Raw genomic sequence first — 25,234 nt, 5'->3', positions numbered from 1 at the left:
AGTGGTCATCTATCCCAACCCCCCTGCCAAATCAGATTCCCTACACCATGTCTCACAGGTAGGCGTCCAGGCGGGTCTTGAATATCTCCAGAGAATGAGACTCCACAACCCCCCAGGGCAGCCTGTTCCAGTGCTCTCTCACCCTCACCATAAAGTTCTTGTGCACATTTGTGCAGAACTTTCTATGCTCTAGTTATGGCTGTTTCCACTCATCCTGTCTCCACACACTGCTGAAAAGAGTCTGGCCTCCCCACTCTGCCCCCCACACCTCAAATATTTATAGACCTGGATCAGGCTCCCTCTGAGTCTTCTTTTTTCAAGGCTAAACAAGACCCAGTTCACTTAGCCTTTCTTCACAGGGGAGATGCTCCAGGCCCTTCACCATCTTTGTGGCCCTCCGCTGGACTCTTTCCGTGAGATTCCTGTCTTTTTTGTACTGGGGAGCCCAGAACTGGACACAGTATTCCAGATGAGGCCTTACCAGGGCAGAGTAGAGGGGGAGGATCACCTCCCTCAACCTTCTGGCCACACTCTTTTTAATGCACCCCAGAATGCCATTGGCCTTTTTGGCCATGAGGGCCATATGATACCATGATCAGAAATAAAAGCTGGAGGGAAAGAAGGATGAGAGGAGACATTCAAGGTGGTGAGGCTTGTCTTCCCAGTAAATCACTATGTCTGATAGGCCCTGGTTTCCTGTAAATGGCTGAATATCTGCCTGCCATTAGGAAATACCAAATTAATATGCTTCATATGAACAGCTTTCCCTTAATCTACTAAACAGTTCTTATGTCAACCCATGAGTCCTCACATTTGTATCTTATGATTCCCATTCCCACACCACAGTGTGCAGAGTGAGCAAGTTACTGTGTGGTACTTAACTGCCTACCAGTGTTAAACCACACACATCAGAAAGAAAGGGATAGATGTGGATGTGGTTTTCTTCACATATAACTGAAATCTATAAAAAATAGAGCTAATGTTGCATAAGGCTTCATCTCAGTAACCTATTGTTCTCTTTGTAATCTGTAAGCAATTTGCAGAAAAATTAAAGGATTTGTCAAAACAGTGAAGAGTGATGTTGATGTTGTGGCATTCTACCTTCATTTAATCATTCATAAGTCTTCTTCAGGGTACTGAAGAGCCATGTGTTGGATTCATGTAAATTAAGTGAAAACAAGTAGAGTGAAGATACATGTACTTTCCTTATGAAGCTTTTTTTTTTTTTTTTTTTTTTTTTTTTTTTTTTTTTTTTTTTTCTGTTCTTAACTTGCCTTTCTTTGGAATCATATTCAGACTATTAAGTTCTTGCCGGATTTTTCATCTGTTTTATGTTTTATGTATAAAAAACACAACTAAGCTATAAAATATATGTGCTATGTTATGAAACTCATGCATATCATAAGTCATAAGGCTAGACAGAATCTACTGGGAGAATGAAAGTATTTTGTTTTTTTTTTCCTGATTTTTTTTATTTTTTTTTTTAAATTTGATTTCAGAATAATGTGATTTAGAAGCAGTGTTGCAGTGTAAAAATAATTCAGGAGACAGAATATAGGTATAACACATCATGATCATAGCAACCAAGCCAGAATTATTTTATAAAGTTTTACATAATATAAAGAAAGTATGCATAAAGCGTATTACAGAAATTTTTAACATTAGAAATTACACATGAGAATAGAATAAGATACATAGTCAAAACTGTGGAAGGAATAAATAATGAACCCAGATGACATAAAATGAATACAGAAATAAGCAGACTTAACCCTGTTCACAGGAAAATTTCTCTTAATATCCTTTTTTCCTCATCCAGACTACTAAGTGGACGTGTCCTCAGTCTTTCCAGTAACAGCCCAAAGCATTTCTCAATCTGTGTGTCTGGATAGCACATATGATTCACTCTGTAATAACCAAAGAAAAATATCACTATGCAAACAGTAAGACATGTTAGTGATTAGAGACAGAAAATGTGTGCATCCTTCCTGCATCTGGTCATGGACTCTGGCATCCTCATTTAAAATACACTTGTCCTAAGTGATGTACTGTTTGTTGCTGATTTACATTCGTCATTAGATTAGTTTATGGATTGGCTTATTTATACTTTACATAAAGCCTGACTTTTTGCCACATCCTTATTTGCAATTAGAGCTTCTACATCATGATTGTACTAGAAACTTCAGGAAATAATGTTCTTTGTAGAGTAATAAAGAAACATGGATCTGGATATGTACTCTACCCCAACTCAGTTGTACTTACTGATCTGCAATTTAATTCCCAGAAGTATTGTGTCTGGACAATGGTGATTCTCAGAAACATATTTCAAGGAAAGGCAATTCAATGACATGATGGCTGAAATCTAATTTTAAGTAGTTGAGCGTAGTATAGAATCAGAGCCATATGTCCAAGTATAATACAGTACAATAATAATAATAATCTAACTACAGAAAGCAAAAGGTAGCATAAATTTTAAAATTAAATATAAAATCTACCTTCCATTTTTACAGTTTTCTTAATCTAGACTTTATCTTTTGGATACCTGATATCCCATTAATTCCAATTAAATTATTCAAATATGATTTATTTTTTTTTCCAGGTCATGAGCTTCTATATTAAATCCTAGATAGACATGATCTAAATGTACCAGAACATTAATCATTTTTTCTGACAGTACATTAAAAAAATTCATTTTTCAATCATAATTGCCATTGTGTATCTTCCAAAAAATAGTTATTTTATATTAAGAGGATAACAGTCATACAACACATTTTCTGACACTGTGGAAATTATATGTGGTTAATCAGAAAACTTATCTATATCCAACATCTACAAATTAATTTCTGTATGCATTTTTCTGCTAAACTAAAATTTCTTCTTAACCTCAAATTGCTCCAACCATCTCATCCTAGTATAATGAAAGTCAGGGTCATTAGAGAAGTGTACTGAGCAAAAATTGCATTTTCTTTTCAAATTGATCTGTGAGCAAACTTGCACAAGAATGTTTTTAAACAAAGGTGGTATCTATTGGAAAGCAATTTTAGAATAATTAGAATTTTGAAAATCACTTAACAACCTCAACAAACTTTATAACACTATAATTATATCCTCATTCAGTTCTCCATTTGTTCTCCATTTTAGAAAATCTTTTTATCTCCTGTATTCATTCAAATAATTTTTATTTTATTTTATTTTATTTATATTTTTTGTGCTGGAAACAAGATCAGCATCTTTACACCAGGAGGAATCTGAATGATGAGTGTGGGTTTTTGTTATAGAAAATAAATTAATTTCTCAAAATGCAATTCACCTGTATCCCTGAGGAATCACTCCCAGAACTCATGTCTCCAAGCATCTCAGAAACTCTCTTTATCTATTCACCTAGGGATATTTTCAGTGTTATGCAGTGTATGACACTTTTAGAGATTGAATTTTCTCTACTTCTCATTTTGTTTTAAGTTTATCTTCAAAATATGAATACTCTTATCAGAAACACTGTATAGCAATATTTTAGATGCAGTAGTCTACCATGTATCGAAGTCACACCAGCTTTATTTAGTAAGGAACAGGTTAAGAAAACAAATACTTTAATGCAGTAGGGATACCTAGACATAAAGAACATAAACTATTTGTAAAACATTTGCAAGTGTACTTGAGAAGAATTATCTTTTGCCTGGTTTTGTTTTGGATGACCTAAAGAATGCTGCAGTAAGAATTTTCTAACAAATAGACATAAACAGTTAAAAGTGCGTGCAAAGCATGATTATCATTTGGTATCATACCAGCAGATGCCAATAGTACGAGTACTTCTGGAGTAGCTTGAGGAAAATTTGTAACTGACTCACAAAAAGCAGGTAAATGATTCAGGCACTTTACGGGAAACATGTCCTGACTATTTTGTAGAAAGAAATAATCCTTTCCATTTAGCCTTCTGGTGTAGCTGAAAGAAAATAAGACCAATGAGATAAGTGTTGAGCATTCAGAAAACAAATAACTCTTCATGCAGTAATGCCAAGGAAATTGTTCTATCCAGAAGATTTATCTTCATGTCACCTTTACAAAGATCTATATAAATTTAACAGAAACCATCAATTTCAAAGCTACTGTAAAGACAAAAACTAGGGCAAGATAGAAGGTTGCATCAGTAATACCTCATACTCACAACAGCTATTATTGATAGTAGCTATCAAACAATGATACTATTAGTACTACTTGCTACAAAGTGACACCCAGAGAGCTGAATTGATATAAGGGTCAATTTGTTGTTGTTGTTGTTGTTGTTGTTGCACAGAATGTCTGAAATATCAGAGGATTTCTAAAATATCAGTCAAGGAAAGCACATGAGCCAGAGAAACTGAATAATTTACCTCCTGCATTTCAGGCCAATCTGTGGTTCAGTGCTAGAAGAAAGTTCAGAACTTCTGCTTAAGAAGCTGTGGACTTACTACTAAGTTTTAGACATACCATAAATTCTCTGAAAATAAGTGTTCATTTAGTTTTTAAACAAAGAAAATAATTTTGAGTCTTCCTATTTTTTTTTTTTTTCTTTCTTATTTTAGAGGTAAAAACGAAAGCAGAGAAAGATTGAACAGTGTGGTTTAATCAAAATACCCAGATAGTGATTAAAATATTCTGTTTGCTCAGGAAAAAATAATTTATTTCACTATATAAAGTCCGGAGTAGATGAAAAAAAATAGTAGATCCAGTATATATATATATATTTTAATTTACTTCTGAGAATTATATGACTTTGCTTATGGCTTTATTTTCATGAGTCAAGGGATAAAGGAATCTGATTAATTTGATACATAGTTATTAATTTATTCATTTTCCACAATATTTTTAGTTTAAGAAAATTATAAAAATTAACATCTAATCTATCTCTATGGACTTTTTAATTTAAGTTCTATTATTTGTCACAAAGTACCAGAATGTAAACTAATGAATGATACTCACTATTGTGCAGAGACGTGAGTCTAACAGCCCACAAACTGATGGTGGCGTTATACCTTCTGAAAATGTTAAAGATCTCTACAGAAAGGTCATTAAAATGCTACCATATACTTTATTTCATGGAAGCACAACCAAATCTCAGACAAAAGTTTTCAAATTGCCATCTTACAGGAGTCTCCTAATGCTGTTTTAATTTTCTTACATTGACTTTAAATGGTAAGGTGAAAGATAAATAAAATAAAATAATTATGAGTCTTCATTGTAAGAGTTTCTGTTCCTCCATCGCAGAAGTAATTTCCTGGCTGCAATTTTACATACCTACAGTGATGGACTGGATAAAATATAAATTATAAAATTCCAGCCACACATTCATTTGATACAGCAAGAATGCAGTGAATTACTCCTAACTTCTAGGGTCCTTTACAGTGAATTTATTAACTTTGAAACTGTTTTATTTGTTAAATTAATGTCCTTATTACTATATTCAACCAAAATTCTAGTTGCCCTAAGACACTATTTAATTAAATATTGTATAGTACCAACAAAATTTAAAATATATAAACTTTTAAAGATATTTCTACATCATGAATTCATAGCATATTAAATTACAGCATATCAAATAATCGTTTCAAAAAGGAACTCAAATATTCCAAAAATTCCTTTTCATATTGTTACTCATGTACTAAAATGTGTCCTCAGCTGCCTTCAAGATTCTCATAAAACATATATTTTGTTCCCGAATAGCTGAAATAAGATCCATATATGAAGAGTATTGATAGTATTAAAATTCAGCACTTAAATGAAGACTAGTATAAACAAGAAGTGACTATTATACCCGAAAGATCTATCCAATACAGAAATATTTCAATAGTTATTCTGTGATATGACAAGAAATCTTTTTCTCTGCTGTGATTCAGATATAACTGATCTTCTAACGGCATACATGCATGCTTAGCCATTAATTTGCTTAGCTAAATGAGTAGAATAGAATAGAATAGAATAGAATAGAATAGAATAGAATAGAATAGAATAGAATAGAATAGAATAGAATAGAATAGAATAGAATAGTAGCATCATAGAAGCATAGAATGGCTTGGTTTGGAAGGGACCTCAGGTATCATCAGGTTCCAAACCCCCTGCCACAGGCAGGGCCGCCAAATGCTAGATCAAGTACTAGATCTGATTGCCCAGAGCCCCATCCAACCTGACCTTAAACAACTCCAGGGACAGAATATCCGTGATCTCTCTGGCAGCCTGTTTCAGTACCTCATCACTCTCTCAGTAAAATATTTTCCCCTATCACCCAATCTAAATCCTCCTTCCTTTAATTTAAAACCAGTCCCCTTTTGTCCTGTTGCTATTTACACTTGTAACAAGTTGATGCTTATAAACTCACTTTAAATATTGGAAGGCCACAGTGAGGTCTCCCACAGCCTTCTCTTTTCCAGGCTGAACAAGACATGTTCCTTCAGCTTGTCTTTATCGAAGAGGTGCTCCAGCCCTTGGATCATTTTTTGTGGCTATCTCCAAAAGCCATCTTTCCTGTGTTGGGAGCCCCAGACCTGGACGCAGTACTCCAGATGGGGTCTCACAAGGACAGAGTAGAGAGGGACAATCACCTCCCTTGCCCTGCTGTTCATCCGTCTTCTGATGGAACCCAGGATACCACTGGCTTTCTGGGCTGCAAGCACACTGATGGTTAAATTTTTCATCACCCACAACCCTTGAGTCCTTAGCAGGGCAGTGGCTTTTGAAATTGTTATTGCTTTTCAAAAATTATGTAATCTGGGTACTCCTAAGAAGAAGCATAAAAACAAAGAAAAGTAACTACACTCAATACTGACCTAGAAAGATAAATTAATGTGTATTTAAATACACACATAAAAAAATTCCTATGAAAACAATAGGAATAATAATAATAATAACAATAATCATACAGCTGCAACATATTATTGTCTCTCATTACATTCAAAGTTTTGAAGATATTCCATTTGAAATTTCAACTGGTCAAAAACACAGATAAAGTGAACAATTGTCAGTATTTGACCTGCCTTCTGGATGACAGCATTTACTGTAAAGGAATTAGACCTTCACAGCATTAACGTGTTGTAAAAGAAGACTCCTCAACCGCAATAATTACCTAGAGAGCATCCTCTTGTTACTTCTGGATGAATTACTTCAAGCACATAAATTGATGAGACGAAGACAAAGTAAAGTGACAATCAGTGACTTAATACAAAAATGTTCTAGGGATAATTTGCATGTCAATGTACCATCTTAAACTTCTTTAATCAGATATTGCTGGCATGTGTTGAATCTGGGTATTTAATTCATTTGTCCTTTGTCCTGCCACAACCTATTATCAATACAATTTGAACTACAACAACACAGAAATGTATTTTGTTTCTCTTGAGTAGCCATACAAAATCATTGATTTCACACCCTATCGGGATTAAATCAGATAAATTTCCTGGAGTATGGGACTGCCTTTTTGATAGATCACTCTTGCCTTGGAAAGTCTTCATTCCTGAATCAAATTTTGACATCTGTGCTGAAGCCAGTTCTTTTCTTATTGTTGTTTTCTATGTGTGTTACTGGAAGAAATTCAAAGTCACTTGTCAAACTATAATTTCTTAGGGTAAAAGGGAATATGACTACTAGCTTTCTGCTGTAAAAGAGTTCAAAGAGTATGAAGAGAAGTAATATATACTAGCAAAAAATGTTTACAAATTGTGAAAATGCACTACGCTACATATTATGTATATGTGTGTATATATATATATATTTAAAAAAAATAAATCTTATACAGATGAAAAATATCACTCAGTGTTTCTTATTCTCCTAAATAAAATGGTTCAGTCATCAATCACAGGGCAGATATACTGTCACAAACTTTCAGTGGCTATATAAAAAACATAGGTAATCAATCAAAGCCAACCTGTCACTGAAAATGCTTCATTGAAACTACTGAAGGAGTAACCAAAACAGCAGTTTTCAAGTGAACTTTGCTGTCAGTTTGCAGCTGTTTTGGTAACAGCAAATGGTTATGACAGTTATTAATTGTGTTCTCAAAATTTTATTTCACTGAAGTGAGTTTCCTGAAGGTTTCTTTTTATTCCCTTACAAAAAGAATGTATATGATATGACGTTTTTCTTGAAAGTCATCAATAATAAACTGCATAACATTTACCCTATTATTTCCAAGCGCTCTAATAGAAAACATTCTGTCATCTCACCTGTAGATTATGAACATAACTGAATGTTCCTAGCCCATAATTAACCATATTAATTGCATTTTCTGATTTAAAAACATCTTAATTAGGCTTGATCATTCTGTCACTGTTTTTAAAGAGTTTGTTTAATTTCTCTTCTATTGATATAACATAATAACAGATCAAAACCCCTATTTTTGCTCCAAATCTCTCAACACATCTATTTTCTTCAGATCCTCTGATGTATGTACATACACATTTACAGAAGTACATTTTCTCTTTCACTATTGGTATCATTGTAGTGAAGGACAAACAAAAAAAATTTGTTCACACTGCTCAGTTTTCATAAACTTCCAAAAATATTCAGTACTTCAATGCTTCCAGAATCCAAAAATTTAGCTTTTGCTAAGATACCTGCCAGTACTTGAGAACAAAAGAAGATACATTTTTAAATACCCTTCACACATTAAATCAATAAAAATTCTTCCCAGATACAGAAAATGGAGCCAGAGTGTAATTGCTAAGTGTTCATGTGCCTTGTATCAGCAGAATGCAAATGTTGCCTCACTCCTGTTTGTCCCAGGCTAACCTGTTGTGATGTCCTGCACTGACTTCCTGGTTCAATTCTCTTCCCGTGTGTTGGTAGCACTCTGCTGCATCTCCAGAGTCAAAAGGCTCCTGTTCTTCATCTACTTTGTATTCTAACTATGAAAGAGGGTGTAGACTGCAGTCCTCATCCAGGAAATCGAGGATTTATGTTTCTACAGCATATAAAGTTTTGTTTAGCCAAAGATAAAGTCTAGGTATTACTAACAGCCCAACCTCGAAAGACAAGGTAATATGGAATTACCTGGAAACAAAATGTGATGAGAAAATCTTGTAGTCTCTGAGCAACATTATGGTTTTGGCATTTTGTTTGTCTGACTCAGTGGTGAAAAAGCACCTCATTCAATCTTTCCTTAAGTCATGCACACTGCAGGATGAATTATATTCTGTGTGTTTCCATCATTGTTGTACCATTCAGAACTGCAGCAAAGTAAGTTCATTGAAATCATAAGTGTTATTCTATTTGGTAATAATATCAGGAAGCCTTCAAATTTGAGTTTGACTCAATAATCCACTTCTTTAGTTCTGCAGAAGGTTGTGTTGTTTTTTTGAAATGAAGAAAGAACATCAGAGTTCTTCAGTGATCAGTGATTTTTGGAGTGAGGCAACAAATTTGATATTGCAATTAACAATCACCACTGGTTTAAATGTGAAGACAATAAACAGAGAGACTTCTTTTACATTTTACATTTTAGGGATGTACTTAATATGTCTGAAAAATGCAAAACAAAACATGAAAATCTTGAGATGTAGCAGCAACCGCATTTCCTGTAAAAGTGTATTAGTCAATATTTCTGACTAAGTGAATAATTTCATTTAACAGATTCCAAAACTTGAAAGCTGATATAAAACAGATTAATTTTGATTAATCTGAATTTATACATTTATTCCTTATATAATGAGACCGTTAACATTGAAAATATTTTTTAAAGAAAATTTTAAAGTTTTTCACAATTTTATATAAATAACACTCTTCCTTTAATTAGCTCATTCTTGAACAGGAAACAACACAGAACCAACAGAAATTTGGTTAGTACTATGAAGATTAAAGACTCATTGTTGCTTTCTGGATATTTACGGAGACAACCAGTGGATGTGATCATACTGAGGTTGGGGGGGGTTGCATTTCCACAACTTTGATAAATTTCCATACAAAGTGGTTACCAACCTGTTGTTTTTCATGTGCTGCACCATGAAAGAGGTGTGCAATTTTCCTTAAAGTATGTTCACTTTGTTCTGTACTACAATCTCCCTTCTCCCTGCACACCTGCCTTATCTTTTTCCTGTACTTAGTCCTGTCCATGTCAAAATGCCCCACTAGTGGAAGAAACAAAATCTTCCCTGACAGTTTTATATATACATATATATTGATGCTTCCTTTACTTAGACACTGTGGTCATGATATTGGAGTGCTGTACAAGAGCTTCATCTTGAACCAATGATTTCAACATCCTGGATGACATTAAATGTCAATTTATGACAAGTTCAATTTCTTTTTAATTTTTTTGTTTCATATTTTTTCTTCCTTTGTTTACACTATTTGCATAGTTACCATGAGTATTGTGAATGGATGTTGTAACTCTTTTGTTCACTCAGTAAATTATTGTGTTTTCTTCATTCCAGATAAAAAGCTTTAGAAAATATTTCCTATTAGCTCTTCTAATTTAAATAGAACATCATGTGTTTTCCTAAAGCTTTCAACCTCAATTACACATTGTTATTTAAACAGAATGTAATAATTAATTATTGTATCTACTAAATATAAAGAACAGGACTTAATTAATATTAGCTTTGGTATATTCAGTGAAATTATTAATAAATCACTTAAATATTTCCATACCTCTTCTGTAATTTAATAATAATAATTCATAATTTTTCATAATTTAAGGTGTTTATTACAATTACTCAAGTGAATAGCTTTCAGAAGCACTTGAATTATATTCAATTATGCCTTTATTTACATAGCAAATCTTTTACACCACAAATTTTGTATTTATTCTTCTAGTCTACCATTTTTTTCTCAGCAAAATTTATTTTTTCTGTTATCTGCTTCCCACGAATGCTTCTTTACTCAATATGCAAATCTCACTGCCAGTCTAGCTCTCAGGTTTTATAGGAACATGTGGTAATCTTGCTAAATACTTAAAGCTGTGGAAATGTTCATTGTATGTTAACAAATAAGAACCTTTGTTCACCTTTTAATAATTCAATTCAATTAACACTTTCTAATTTTTTCTACTTTGTAAATATTTTATTTTGGTAGTATTCTTGTAGGTTAATATTTGTCTTTGAATTTAGTAAAAGGATGCAAAGTTTGTGGTTTGGAAGGATGTGGAAGTCAACTTGAGTGCTATTAAATATAGTCAGTTGGGCTGAATATATAGTCTCTTGAACATCTTGCACAGTTATAGAAAAGACCTTATTTTATTATTTCATGAAGGCAGTCACTACCTAGACAAAAACAAGAAATAATTTATGTATTGATTGAGCAGTTGTTCGGAACACTATTAAATGCTGTTTTGCTAGAGAAAATGAGCATTAAAAATGCTTTATGACTTGGATGGATCTCAGTGATACAATTGTTCTTATGGCTGTAGCTGTTCATTTTATTTTATACAGTAGTTACAGAGGAAAAGATGTTATTGACAGCACAGAGGAAACATGAAATTGTAAGAGAACCTTGAGCTGTGATGAGGCTGAGAGAAGCACATCTATATAGTTTATTATAATTACACAGTGACTTAATCTGTTAATCTGTGTCATGTTATAAACATGGTTATGTGAATTTTAAACAAATAGTTCTCAATACTGATATTCATTTGGCAGACTGTATCTGCTTTGGAAGGCAAAATAAACAATTCATAATTGCTCACAAAATAAAATTTTCTCCAGGAATAATGCATACAATTCAAGAACCGTGAAGAGGATTTACACAAAGCAAGTAATGATTGTAGCAAATAACTACCAAGTAATACATATGCTAATATTTTTCACATAAAAGTTATGTGTAACAACAAATTCATATTTTGGTACACCAGTTAACTTTATCCTTAGATAATCTGCAAACAATAAAAATACAGCCTTTTTCTAAGTTGCAAGAAAGAAAATGTTTTGAAAATGGAGAAGATAAATCTTCATTAAGATATTTTCTTTGATGATACCTGACTTGGCTTCAGATTTTTATGTTTTATTTTTCAGCTACAGAACAAAGAAGCAGTGTCACTAATTTTCAGTTTATATAGACATCTAATTAGTTGATTGTAACATTCTACAATACTGTACAAAGAATACTTGTAACAGGATTTGATCAAGAATATTAGGTGAGTGGAAGTCCATGCCAAGATTACCCAGAATCTGTGTCTACGCTTCTGTTGAATTCCAAAGCAAATCAATCAATCAAACAAACAAACAAAACCCCAAATCCAAAACATTTTTAGCCAGTAGCAGATCACATTCTTCAAAAGCTTTGATATTGGCTACACTGTAGATAATTCATGTTTGTAATGTGTGGATTTATGTTGCTATAAGTTTTGTCTGCACTGCAAGAAGTGCACATTTGGGAATATTATTTTCTTGCTTGTATCTTTTCTTCTATTGTGAATGTGACACTACGACAGGCAGTGAACATCACTAAATGAGAATTCTAGTTCCTTTGCTCTAAGTCTGCAGAGTGGACAGTATTATAAAAAGAGTATGTAAAGGGAAATTTCATGAAAATAGCAAGAGATAACTTATACAACAACTAATACAACATCTACTGCATTGCCTTTTTCTTTGTAGAAATTATTTTCATGAGATGAACTTTCAAATGTTCCTGGACTCCAGAGAAAGCCTCCATGTCACTCGTTCTTCTTCAGTCAGATTTTCATCTGGACTGTTTATTCCTCATGTATGGGATCATAGGATCATAGAATCACAGAGTCACTCAGGTTGGAAAAGATCTCAAAGATAATTGAGTCCAACCATGACCTAATCATATTATCCTAAACAACAACCCTCTGCTAAATCATGTTCCTGAACACCATATCCAAAAGGTTTTCAAACACATACAGGGATGGTGACTCAACCACCTCCCCGGGGAACCTATTTGAGTGATTAGCAACTATTTCTGTAAATAAATTTTTCCTGATATCCAACTTAAGCTTACCCTGGTGCAACTGAAGGCCATTTCCCTTCATCCTGTCACCTGTCACCAGTGAGACAAGACCAACCCTGCTCTCACTGTAAGCACCTTTCAGGTGTTGGAAGAGAGCTAAAAGGAGTCTCCTCAGCCTTCTTTTCCCCTATATTTTATGGTGCATCTTCAATCAAAGCTTCTGTCTCTAGGATAATAACAATTATTCCATACATTTTCTTTTCTTTCTTTCCTATTTGAAAGAGTAAGTCACTCATCATTGTAATTTACATTGTGTTTCCCAGGTTCCTGGTCTCCTTTATGGTAGAAAAAGAACTAGCAACTAAACTAGCAACCCTAAACATTTTTGTAGAACAAGCAATGTGGCATTCATTTAACACTTTTTTCCATGGATGTCCATCATTAAAGGAAGTAGTTAAAACAGACTAGTAAGTGGAATATTTTACAGGATATTCCCCATGTTACATTAGAATGTGTACCAGGACAAATTTTGTTTACAATTTTATCACTGCTCTGGATGATGGAATAGAATATGCCCTCAGTAAGTTTGCAGAAGATAACAAGTTAGGAAGGACTGTTGATCAGCTGGAGGGTAGGAAGGCTCTGCAGAGGGGTCTGGATAGGCTGGATCCATGGTGGAAAGTTAACCAGCGGAAAAGAACCTGAGGGTGCTCATTGACAGCCAAGTGAACATAAGCCACAAGTATGAACAGGTGGCCAAGAAGAGATAGGAAGAAGTTAAGCCTATCTTCAAATAACTTCTTCACATCAAAGTGACAAGCCCCATAATGTAAATGGTTTCCAAGAGGAAATATAATGAAACAATAGAAAATTCAGCATGTATGCTATCCTCATAGCCACCTGATGTGGTTTCAGTATTTTCAGTGTTTAAAAATACAACAAATTATGAGGTTGAGTGTTTATCAACATATTTCTCATCAACATTTAGAACAGATGATTTATTAGGCAATGTGTACAGTTGATCAAAATTGAAAGGGAAGAAAATAGGAGCTACTTATTAATATTTTCATTTTCCTCTGGCTGTTTTTATTTCATGTGCCTAGGTTACTTCAGGCACTTGTACTTATGCCTCAGCATAATCCTTTAGAGTATTACTGTGAAATGGTAAGCACAACTCTTTATTCAGTTTCATAAATACATTAAATACCAAACGTTCTTTTTATTTAATGTGAAATGAATACTGTTTCCACTGGAAGTCATTAGATACTCTCTGTAGCAAGGAGAAATGAAGGCCTGCATTACATTTGAAATGTAAGACACCTTTTTCAATAGAGGTATTAGTTTTGTGGAGAAATCCTAAGTCTGACATTAAAAAAAATTAAAAAAGTCTTTTCTATTAACTGTTAAATGATAAATAGAATGACAAGGTAGCCAAATCTATACAGGATAGCTACATCAACTATAGTTCATTTTTGCTTCTATTAATGTCAGGTATTTAGATGGGGAAATTCCACTGAATTTATTGTAATCATTTTATATTTAAAGTGACTTCAAGTTGAATTTTGCTTGAACAATACATACAGAATGTTCAACAGTAGCAGAATCTCATATTGGAATGCTAGTCAAGATGTGATGCGTTTTGCAAAAGTATAGTCACACAATCTATTCTAGTGGCATCATGCTTCAGCGTCTTGCAGCTTAATGTGCAATACATGCATCTGTGTCCTACAGGAGAAGATCAAGGACTAGAGCAAGACAAAACATTCACATATCTACCAAGTATCTCAATTTGGTATGATAAGCATAAGCAGAATCTGGCATTGCTCATTTTCCTTTCAGTTTTGTTTTCTTTTTATATGCTCTTTTACAGCATTGTTCAGAAGGATGCTGTTTGGAAATCCTACCAGAATTAAGAACTTTTTCTTACCTGCCTTCTCTTCTTCTCTATGGAATAACAGAGAATAAAATACACAGTGATCTTTGGGAGATATGTGTAGTACGGTGATACAAATGTCTGCCTAACAGACGAGGGCTTAGATAACAGGCATCTCCAAGTGTCTAATGCATGCAGAATATCATTATGCCCTACAAAATTCCTTTGTTCCTCAGTCAATGCTCCTACTGTAAAATTACTTTATAAATATATATATAAAGAAAAAAAAAAAAAAAAAGAAAGAAAAAGAAAAAAGAGACACACAGAGAGAGAATGCATGGCTTCAAATTTACTTTCAAATCTTTTGCATTAATACTTATGTTGTTCAACTTTTTATCCTCTACCAAAACCATGAATTAGTACATACTGTTTTATCTGGAAATTCTTCAGTAGTGGAGTAAGTTAGTTGTTATGCTGTACTACTCAGCTGTATTTTTTTAATGTTTCATGCAATTATATGTATAACTAAAAATGATCTGCATCTATGCTGTGTCTATAACGTTAATAGGTGAGGTAAAAATAGATTGTAAAGCCTTTGAACTGTCTGTAACCAAAACAAACTAACTTGTACACATAGTCATTGTTTTGTCTCTTCTACTTTTCTACCAGGTTAGTACTGAAGTTGCAAATTTGTATGAGAAACTGTGGTCTTAAAAAGAAAAACTAAGTCTTCATGAAAACAGAAATGTCCAGTTTGGGGAAATTCTTTGCTTAGATATTGATGTAATTCAACACCATTAGGCACTAATATATATATAAAAAATTAGCTTGAAATATCTTGCATTTTATGAGTTATTTGAAGGAGAAAAAAATAGTTTTATCTTTTTTCCTTTAATAACATGATGAATTTTTCTGACCACTCTCTGTATGCCAACTTTATGATTCATAGGCAAAATAAATTTGAAAGTTTTCACAGCTGCCAAATTTCAAATCTTTTTCTCCTTGAAATGAACACTTGCTTAAGAAGAAGTTTCTTAGTTCATAGAATGCTGTGAGTCTTGTAACTCTAATATGTAGATGGTTATGCAGCAGATAGTACTGCTTGTTCTGACATCAAGAAATCATCATTTTCCACTGGAAAAATGTTCTGTCAAAAATTTCTTGGCTGGCTTAGCCAGCAGTTAGATGCACTGTGTAGCTAGCTGACTCCAGAATTCAGTTGAAATATGGGTAAAATAAAGAGCATTTTCTATAGTTGTTGTTCCACATTGTTACTGTGCGCTTATGTCAATCTATCATATGACAGAAGACTAAAACTGATTTTCAGCTCCCACTTTCTAGTGCTATACAATTAAGCATTAGTAATGAGAGGTAAAATAGTCTCCCTCCCATCTTCAATCTTGAGATATTTAATCTCTCTTTCACCTTTATTTTTTTTTCTGAATTAATGAAATTATTTTATAAGACCTGAAGCATAACGGTTAAACATACATTCTCAAGATGTTATTTCCACAGTAATGGTGTAGGAAAATCTCACATTATACAACATGTATGCAGTAATTATAAAAGCTGTTGAACTAAAGAACTGTGGAAGAGTTTCAAAGCCTAATCACATCCTATGTGTAAATTTTATTTAACTGTACAAGTCTTAAATCTCTTTGAATGTTCACTTTGCTTGTGTTATGAAACAGAGGGAGTAAGTCAGTGAAACAGAGGGAGTAAGTCAGTTCTGACAACCAGAATGTATTAAGTGATGTCCATCTTCTTTTTCTTAGCTATATTTTAAATTCTCTATTTTTTAAAACTGATGGTTGTAAATGATGTTTTTATGTAGACTTTTTTCTTTTTTTTTCCTTTTTCTTTTTCTTTTTTTAACAAGCACTTTTTTTTTTTTTTTTTTTTTTTTTTTTTTCCCTTGTATTCTTTTTCATTCGACAAATGAAATTCTTTTTCCTAATACTTTTATAGCTGTTTCTGGTTTATCAGGCTCTACTGCCTCTGAATAACTAAAATTTTATTCCACATTTTAGTCTGTTTCTTTTTCCATGTCATCTGCAAATACAACAAATAATCTAGGATTTTTATGGGAATTTGATTTACCCAAGGATTTGTATCATGCCATGATAAAAACTAAAATAAGATTTGCAGAGAGAGTAAACATCCACTATAAGTCCAACTGCAGTCATGCTTTCTGGCATACAAGCCTGATTTGATAAAGCTGTAGGGAGCATATACTGTGTATATATATGTATGTCTATATATATATATATATATTTAATACTGTTCTTCTGAAACATGATACTGAAGAAAATCTTGTATATCTGTTTTTGTTGTTGTTGTTTTTTCCCCTCTCCTCAGCTACATTGTTTGTTTTAATAAAATATGTTACTTCTACCTGCAAGCTTGTATTGCTTGTATTGCTACTGCCCTAGAATCATAGAATGGTGTGGGCTGAAAGAAATCTCAAGGATCATGAGGTTCCCAACCCCCTGCCACAGACAGGGCGATCAACCTCCAGATCTGGCACAAGACCAGGCTGCCCAGGTTCTCTGAGCAGCCTTTTCCAGCATCTCACCACTCTCTCTGTGAACTTCCCCCTGACATCGAATCTAAACCTTCCCTCTTTGAGCTTAAAAACATTCCCCTTTGTCATATCACTCCACCCAAGTAAAAAGTTTATTCCCTTCCTTTTTATAATTCCCTTTTAAATACTGTAAGGCTGCAATGAGGTCATCTTCTCTTCTCTGGGCTGAACAAGCCCAGCTCCCTCAACCTGTCTTAGAAAGAAATGTGCTCTCTCTCTCTGATTATCCTGTTGGCCCTCATCTGGACCCTCTCCAACAGCTCCATGTCTTTAAAGTACTGGGGACCCCAGACCTGGACACAGTACTCCAAGTGGACTCTCATAAGGACAAAGTAGAGAGGGACAATCACCTCCCTGTCTCCACTGTTCACTCCTCTTCTGATGGAGCCCAGGATACCATTGGCCTTCTGAGCCGCAAGAGCACACTGCTGGCTGACACTAAGTTTTTCATTCACTAGAATTTCCAAGCCCTTTCTGCAGGGCTACTCTCAAGACAGTCTCCTGGACAAATTACTAAACTGGAAGTCACGAGATTTACACTCTGTTCTAAAACTTTCCTTCAACTTCCTGTAGCATGAACATTTTTTTCCCCAGTAGTTGAAATAAATAATTTATATAGTCTAAATTTACTCTGTGTACCACGTCTGGGCTTGTATGCTGTATTTTGGCACCTCTTCAGGGACACTTAAGATGATGTCTAAGACGCTACTACAACATCTAAGTCCTCAGGCTCACCAACAGCCATAGAACTTGCTTCTTCCTCTCCTAACAGTTGCGACATCTGACTTTAATCCCAGTTTGTGGGATCAGGATCACATATTGTTAAAGTTTGCACAACTGTGAAGCTATGACACTTACTAATAGGGTATCCTGTAAAGAAACTGGCAAATGGTAAATGATACAGACAATTCAAAAAGCAAGAAACTCAATATGAGACATGAACTTAAGGCAGAAGCTTGCAGTATGACCACTGAATAAGAAGAACCTGTCTAACGAAACTCAACTGTTATTCTCTTCTGTATTTACACCTGCATGTGCACAGACTGGCCAAATAAGTTGTGGATGCCCCAATCCTTGGAGGCATTCAAGGCCAGGGCGAACGGGACCCTAGTGATCTTTCATGTTCCTTTCCAATCCAAGCCATTCTATTATTCTGTGGTAAATATAACTTGTCATTCAAGTGACGCCAGAACCTCCCTCCACTGACTGTCAGTATGAAAATAATTTCCAGTCTCTTAATTTGAACAGATAAACATTAACCACAGTTATCCAAGTACCTTCCTGGAAATAATCTGGTTTACTGCTCCAGGGTTCATAGCTATGTGGACAAATATACTCCTATACTGGCTCCAGACTCACTAAGTAAACAGAAGCTAACACCTAAAATATTTCAAAAGCAACTCGCTGAACTACATTGTACATTTCAAATGGCATCTGTTCATACTAAAATGTTGATTGGTAAGGGTGATTTACCTTTTGTTTTTGAGATATGGTAGATAAAGAAATAAATTATTATAACAAATTTCAACTAGGTTTGATATACATTTTAGATGCATTTAAAACACATAAATTACCTAAAATTACTACACAATATATTGTGCTTTTTTTCAGTTTAGGTGATATATTGTCTACAAGAGCCCTAATAAACACAAATATGGGAAAAGTTATGATACAGTAATTCAGAAGAAAAGTGGTGAAGAGAAATCTACTCTTCCCATCAGGTAATATTTTGTTGGAAGCAACAACCATTTCCCAAGAGAGTCCCCTATGTTAAAGTATTTACACCTGCATGTGCTCAAGCAACTTAGGGCACAGGTGAAAAACAGTTTTCAATGGCCTTCACAATTTAAAAAGTACTAAATCTAAATCTGCAGCTTTGATGTATGCTTTAAATTACAAAAATCTAATTCCAATGTAAAGTTATACACTTTAGAAATAAATACATCTCTCTTTTTTTTTTTTTTTTTTTAAATGTAATTTTTTCAAAAATTTGCTTCATCATTCTGTTTGCTAATCCATTTACTTTTTCTGGTGTCCTCTATGAAATCCAGGCCTGCTGTCTCTCAGATAAATATATTCATCCTATCTGTTTCCAGAGCCCTAAATATTTTGATGGTTTAGTTGAAATCATTTTATTGTTTTTCATTTAACTTTAAAATATTCTCTGTAAATATTTGAGTAGCGATGATTCAAAATAAAGAAAGTAAAAAAAAAGAACGTACTTCTTTTTCCACATCCATTATTCAGACACTCTTTTATTTACTAGTTTTAAATGACATTAAATTTAACAATTTTTTATTTTCTGAAAGATAGAAAGATTGAATACACAAAATGATCTATAAGCAAACCTATATGAGAGAAAATGTACAGTGCTTTATTTGAGTTGTCAGATGCCTTCTGGACTCTTAAGAAAATACAAGGGACATATTATATTGCAACAAAAGTGATAAGAGCCCCAGCGCACAATATATGAATGCTGTAAGGATCTTTAATGACATTCTTCTGTTACTGAAGCATTAAAATATGTAAGTGAGCAATCAAAACCATACCAGAGTTTATTCTTTGATTGTAAGACTAGGTCCTACTCATGATGCACTGTTGTCTTTATTGAACTGCCCGTATCCTTCAAAATTACATAGTTGATATTGTGTTCATTGGCAAATACTTATATCAGATATCTCTGTTACTTCTAGGAGAGATGACGCAAAGAATAAAAACCTCTCATGTAGCCACATGCCATTCACTTGTGCCCTGATTTTGAGTTGTTTAGTTTTGAGGAAAGAGCCATTATAGCCTCTGTTTGTACAGTTCTTGTAGCCATGACTTTCTGATTCCTAAAGAGCTGGCTGGCAGCTCTGCTGTTTTGAAATGCCGGGTCTCGCTCAGCTTCTACATAGTGCTTGGCTGTCTTCTGTCCTTTCCATGTGTGGAGTCTAAATCCAAAGATATATATAGTATATATAGATATATAGTAGTTCCAGCTGCTGGAGTTCTTCTAATCTAAAATACGTACAACTGCACTGTGCAGAAAGAGGTACAGCAGGGTAAGCTGCTTAATCTCAAAGCTAAAGCTAAAGCTGAAACTGAGACGGAAAGGACAAATACTGCCTATCAGACAGAGATGCTAATTAATGAGGACTAAATTTGCCTCTTAGGATACACCTTTTTTATATTACCCCAAGGTTTTTGCTGAGTTTGAGTTTTAGGCCAAATCTCCCTAACACTCACATGCAGGCCTGCTATCCAGATTAGTGCTTACTTTAAAATTGTATTGGGTATCTAAGCTGAGATGTTGGTAGCAGGAGAATGCAAGACAGCTTCAGGTGCTGAGAGGCCAGAACTGCCTCTTGCCAGACACAATGGGGTCCAGAAACCTCCAACAGCCATATGTGCCCAGCAGCCTAGATGGTGATGCTTCTGGGAAAGTGTGTTTGAGAAAAGACAAAATCATAAATGTGCGACATGTGGGAATGAAATGAGGAAAAAAAAAAAATTAGAAAAACATCCATGCAGGCAACACGGTCAGTTAGAAAGGACAGGCAGGACTTGTACCAGGTGCTGGAAGAGGTAGTTGTGTCCTAAAGGGAGGTGCACCCCATGGAAAGCCAGTACAGGATTATGGTCTGAGAGATACTCATGCTGGAGCAGCCTATTTCTGAAGGTCTGCACCCTGTGAGGAAGAGGGAGAGGGCAGATGAATCAAGGTCCACTCACCAGAAACCTGTACTATGCGCCAGTGCATCAGGCTGGAATTATAGGCTAGACATCAGATTTATTTTTTATTTCAATTTTAGAGTAAGGGTAGAGATTAAATGAACCTGAGAGCAATAATTCTGCAGTGCCTTTTCTGTAATTTCCAAAGGAAAATAGGTAACCTATTCTTTTTTAAAAAGGCAGAAAAATGTAAGAAAGCACTGTGCACTTCTTTGGATCAGGAAATGGGATATTGAAGCATAGGATCATAGAACAGTTTGAGTGAAAGAGACCTGGAAGATCATCTTGCTCCAAACCCCATGCCATGGGCAGGCAGTCAGGCCTGCCACCCATGAGATCAGGTTGACCAAGGTCCCCATTCTACCTGACTTAAAACACCTCCAGGGATGGGACATTCATAGCTTCTCTGGGCAACCTGTTCCTACACCTCACCACCTTCAGAACTATGAACTGGACCCCAGAGACCTTCACTGTAAGCAGTTTCACAAGATTTAAAGGTTCCACTGCATACTCTAACTAACTTCACCAAAGATAACCATCACTCTGAATTATAAACTTCTGTATAGTATTTCAGATGATTCATCTTTCTTCTGTGACAGAGACTTATATTCAAGTGATTCATTACTGTTATGCTCTCAGTAGTTGAATATTCACTTACATGTAGGACTTGTGTAATGACAGAAGAAAGCATATCAGGTTATGCCAGATTTTTTATAAATATTATATTTTGACACCAGATGTACAAAATAAATAAATACATAAATGGAAAAAGAAACACACAGGTTAAAGGCTGAAACAGTAGATAAGAAACAGACTACAGATTAGCCTGAGGAATCATGTGTCACATAGGGCGTTCTGACATAGTGATTTAGAAAGCAGGCAATGATCTGGTCAACAAACACACAGCAGGCATTTTGCACTCATTAACAGCTCCTCCTCATCATTCTGTAATGTACTTTCTCAAAAGAAAGCACTCTAGACAGAGCTATGGAATTCGCAGATGCTGGTTTTAATTTCCCTTTCCATCATAATAAATGGCAATATCTGGACTGACCAAGTTTGGTAGCTGCATTTCCCAATTTTGTTCTGCCTTTATTCAAGATAGAATTAATTCAGGTCTGTTTGATCTGAATGGTTCAGTTCATATCTGACTTAGTGAAATCATCCTCCTATCTGGACTCTCTGTATAGCCAGTGAAGTAAGACTATGCTAGTTTTGTGTTCTTAGTATGTCAGATGTTTTGTACTCCAAAATGAATTTATCTCCCTGACTATATGGTATCCAGGGCTTGTTAGTTCTGACTACATAGCTAATCAGGTTCAGTAGTTAAAATGTGATAGTTTAGATCAGATCCAACCCTTTGGCCTTAGCTTAAAATCTTAAGTACTTAAACCTACAGGAAATGAATTAGTGCATTGAGAAAAGAATACAGAAACCAACTACAAGCTAACTAATTCATAAATTAGGACATTTCAGTGTCTTCCAGACAAGATTTTCTAGGACACCTAACTCTTCAGGAGCTTGTGCTCTTAAATAGTTGATTTCAGTTACCAGTGTGAATAAACTCCTTCCAGCTTCACTTCTTCAGACAGCCTTTCTTTACACTTTGTCAGATATTCTTGATATCTTTTATCATAAAGAGTTATAGTAATTCCTCAAAACAATGAATTTTTAATATTAGTATTATTACAAAGCATTTGTCCTTTCTAGACATGTGACACTAAACAGAATCAATCCCACTCAAGTTGTGATGGAAAGAACTAATTTTCAGCCTATGCATGACTTCCATCAGGCAGCTACTCAAATTAATATGAGGTATTGTGAAGGACAGAACTGTTTTTCCTTTGTTGTCTCAAAGCTTGCTTCGTGAGGCCTTTCTGATGATAAGACTCTGGCAACTGCTAACTATCTAGGAGGGTGAATGGTGGGTGTCATCGTGCCACAGTACCTCTGCTTATGATTGTAAAGATAAACAGAAGCAGGACAAGCAGTCTTTTTCAGGGGTGCTGCTTGAAGGAGCAGACCACTGCAGGTGATAATGCTTGCGTCTGGCAACAGAGGCACCCCTTCTTGCTAGCTTATCTGTCGGGCCAGGAATGTCACACTAAACGGAGAGCATGATATTAGGGAAAGTGTAGGTGATACCAATATACACAATTTTTGTCGCATAAAAATTTTTGTTTACATAAAAGAGAAACAAAGGGTGCAGTCTTAAAACAACAATAACAACAAAAACCCAACTTCACTATTTGAAGTAAAATTGTAAAGTTCCAATCTGTACCATGAAGCCAGTTATCTGTAATTTCAGTTAAGTATATGACCATAGAAGGAAAAGTTACTTAAGCTGTTCCAAGTTAAGAAAATAGGCTGCTCTTGGATAATATATGTAAGTTTGTTCAATACTTAACATGAAACCATTACTGATCACATTTTTCCTTCCTCAGATTTCTGTTAGTTGCCATTCCCAACTCACATTAATTTATGGTCCAAAACTGATGTCCTATAGCAAACTTTTATAATAAATATGTCACATGTTAAAAGTAAATCCTGTTTCCTCTAACCTTACTAAAACAAAGGTTTTCTTACCTGAAAATGAGCAGACAAGAGAGAGGAAGAAAAAGATCCTGAAAATTTAGTTTTGCTTGGATTTAATGCATCTGAGTAGTACTTAAAAGATTTAGTGCCATGCTTATGCTAAATTGTTGGCTCAATATTTTTACACTAATTTGCTTTGCTTGACAAAAAGCTTACTTATTCCTGCATAGGAAATTCTTGAGGTTAATTTATCTTTTTGAACTTCTGATTGCATCACATACTATTTAATGCAAAATCTTGGGAGGATTTTCTATCTTGACTTACGGTTTTGAAATTACTGTAATTTGTATGGGTTCTCTTATCTTCACACAGTTCACTCCCTCTGTTTCTTGTTGTATAAAATGCTGTCACTTCTATTCAACTAAAAATTGCTTAAGAATGTGATCCTCCTTTTGCCTTCCCATCTTTTCCCCTGAACTGTCGAGATATGATTCTAATTTTACTTAGCAGAAGATAGCATTCAATACAATTTGGTTTATAATACTTAAGCTAACAGATGGCATAAAGGTTGCATGAATGTAGTTACATTAGGCCAGTTGAGGTTGTAGATTAAAAGTTTTCCCAGATGAAATGAACAAAGTCCCCACATAAAATAACATATACCTGATTACAGGGTCTCTTTCACACAGACAGAAGTTAGGTGGTTGTATTCCTGTACATATTGTAAGTGTTGTATACCCTAATGTCTCCTTTTTCTACCTATTAAATTTTTAGACAACATCTTCTTGAGTGAACATTAGAAGTGTGAAGAAATATCTACAGTCTTTTCTGTTGTTCCCATCAGCTTTACTACTAGCAAAATAAGCTGATTTGGTTTTGCACTTGGGTTTCCAGCACTTCTTCTCAGAAGTCACAGGATCACATGACTTTTCTGTTATTTGAACTGGAATAAACAGCCAAAGAGGGAATATTCCAACAGTGATCTCACTTTTTGTGTACTTGATTAATTCAGTGGTTCTACAGCTTTCAGATCCAGCACTTGGCAAGTTTATCATCACTGACTATAGTGTTAGACCTGCTATAACCTTGTTGAAAGACAAACAGATCAGGCATCCAGCTCACTGTTTCAGTAAAAGCACTGCTGATGTAAAGATTACAAACACTCAGCTTGTTTGGAGTTTGGCCAGCTATACTAATAGGTGCATTTGTATTGAAAGTGAATGGCTAAATACCATTGCACATGTGCCAAAGTAGTTTCCACTCTTTGGAGGCTGCTAATTAAAGGTCATATTCCTAAGACTAGAAGGTGTCTCTTTCCTGATGTCCTGTTGCAGCTAATGTTGTTAAGTATTTAATTCATGCACTGGACATATTGATGAAATAACTTTCTATGCCCATACTGAAAATTTTTAGACAAATTTAACCTCAGCAATTTTCTGTTTTCCTTAACAAAAAAAAAAAAAAAAATATGCAAGCCATTAAAAACATTAACATGTATGATTTGTTGGTCCAAAAAATTCCCTGTGCATCTGCATATAGGCTCTTATCTACCTGGAGACTTCACTGTGTAGGAGGCTGATATGTCACAGACAGAAGCCAAATAGATCCTTTGTAGTTCTGACTGCACAGTTAATTGGATTTTTAATAGCAGGGATAGTATGTCT

This window comes from Excalfactoria chinensis, chromosome 1 (genome assembly GCF_039878825.1).
Source record: "Excalfactoria chinensis isolate bCotChi1 chromosome 1, bCotChi1.hap2, whole genome shotgun sequence".
Taxonomy (NCBI): domain Eukaryota; kingdom Metazoa; phylum Chordata; class Aves; order Galliformes; family Phasianidae; genus Excalfactoria; species Excalfactoria chinensis.
This window is presented reverse-complemented; position numbering follows the sequence as displayed.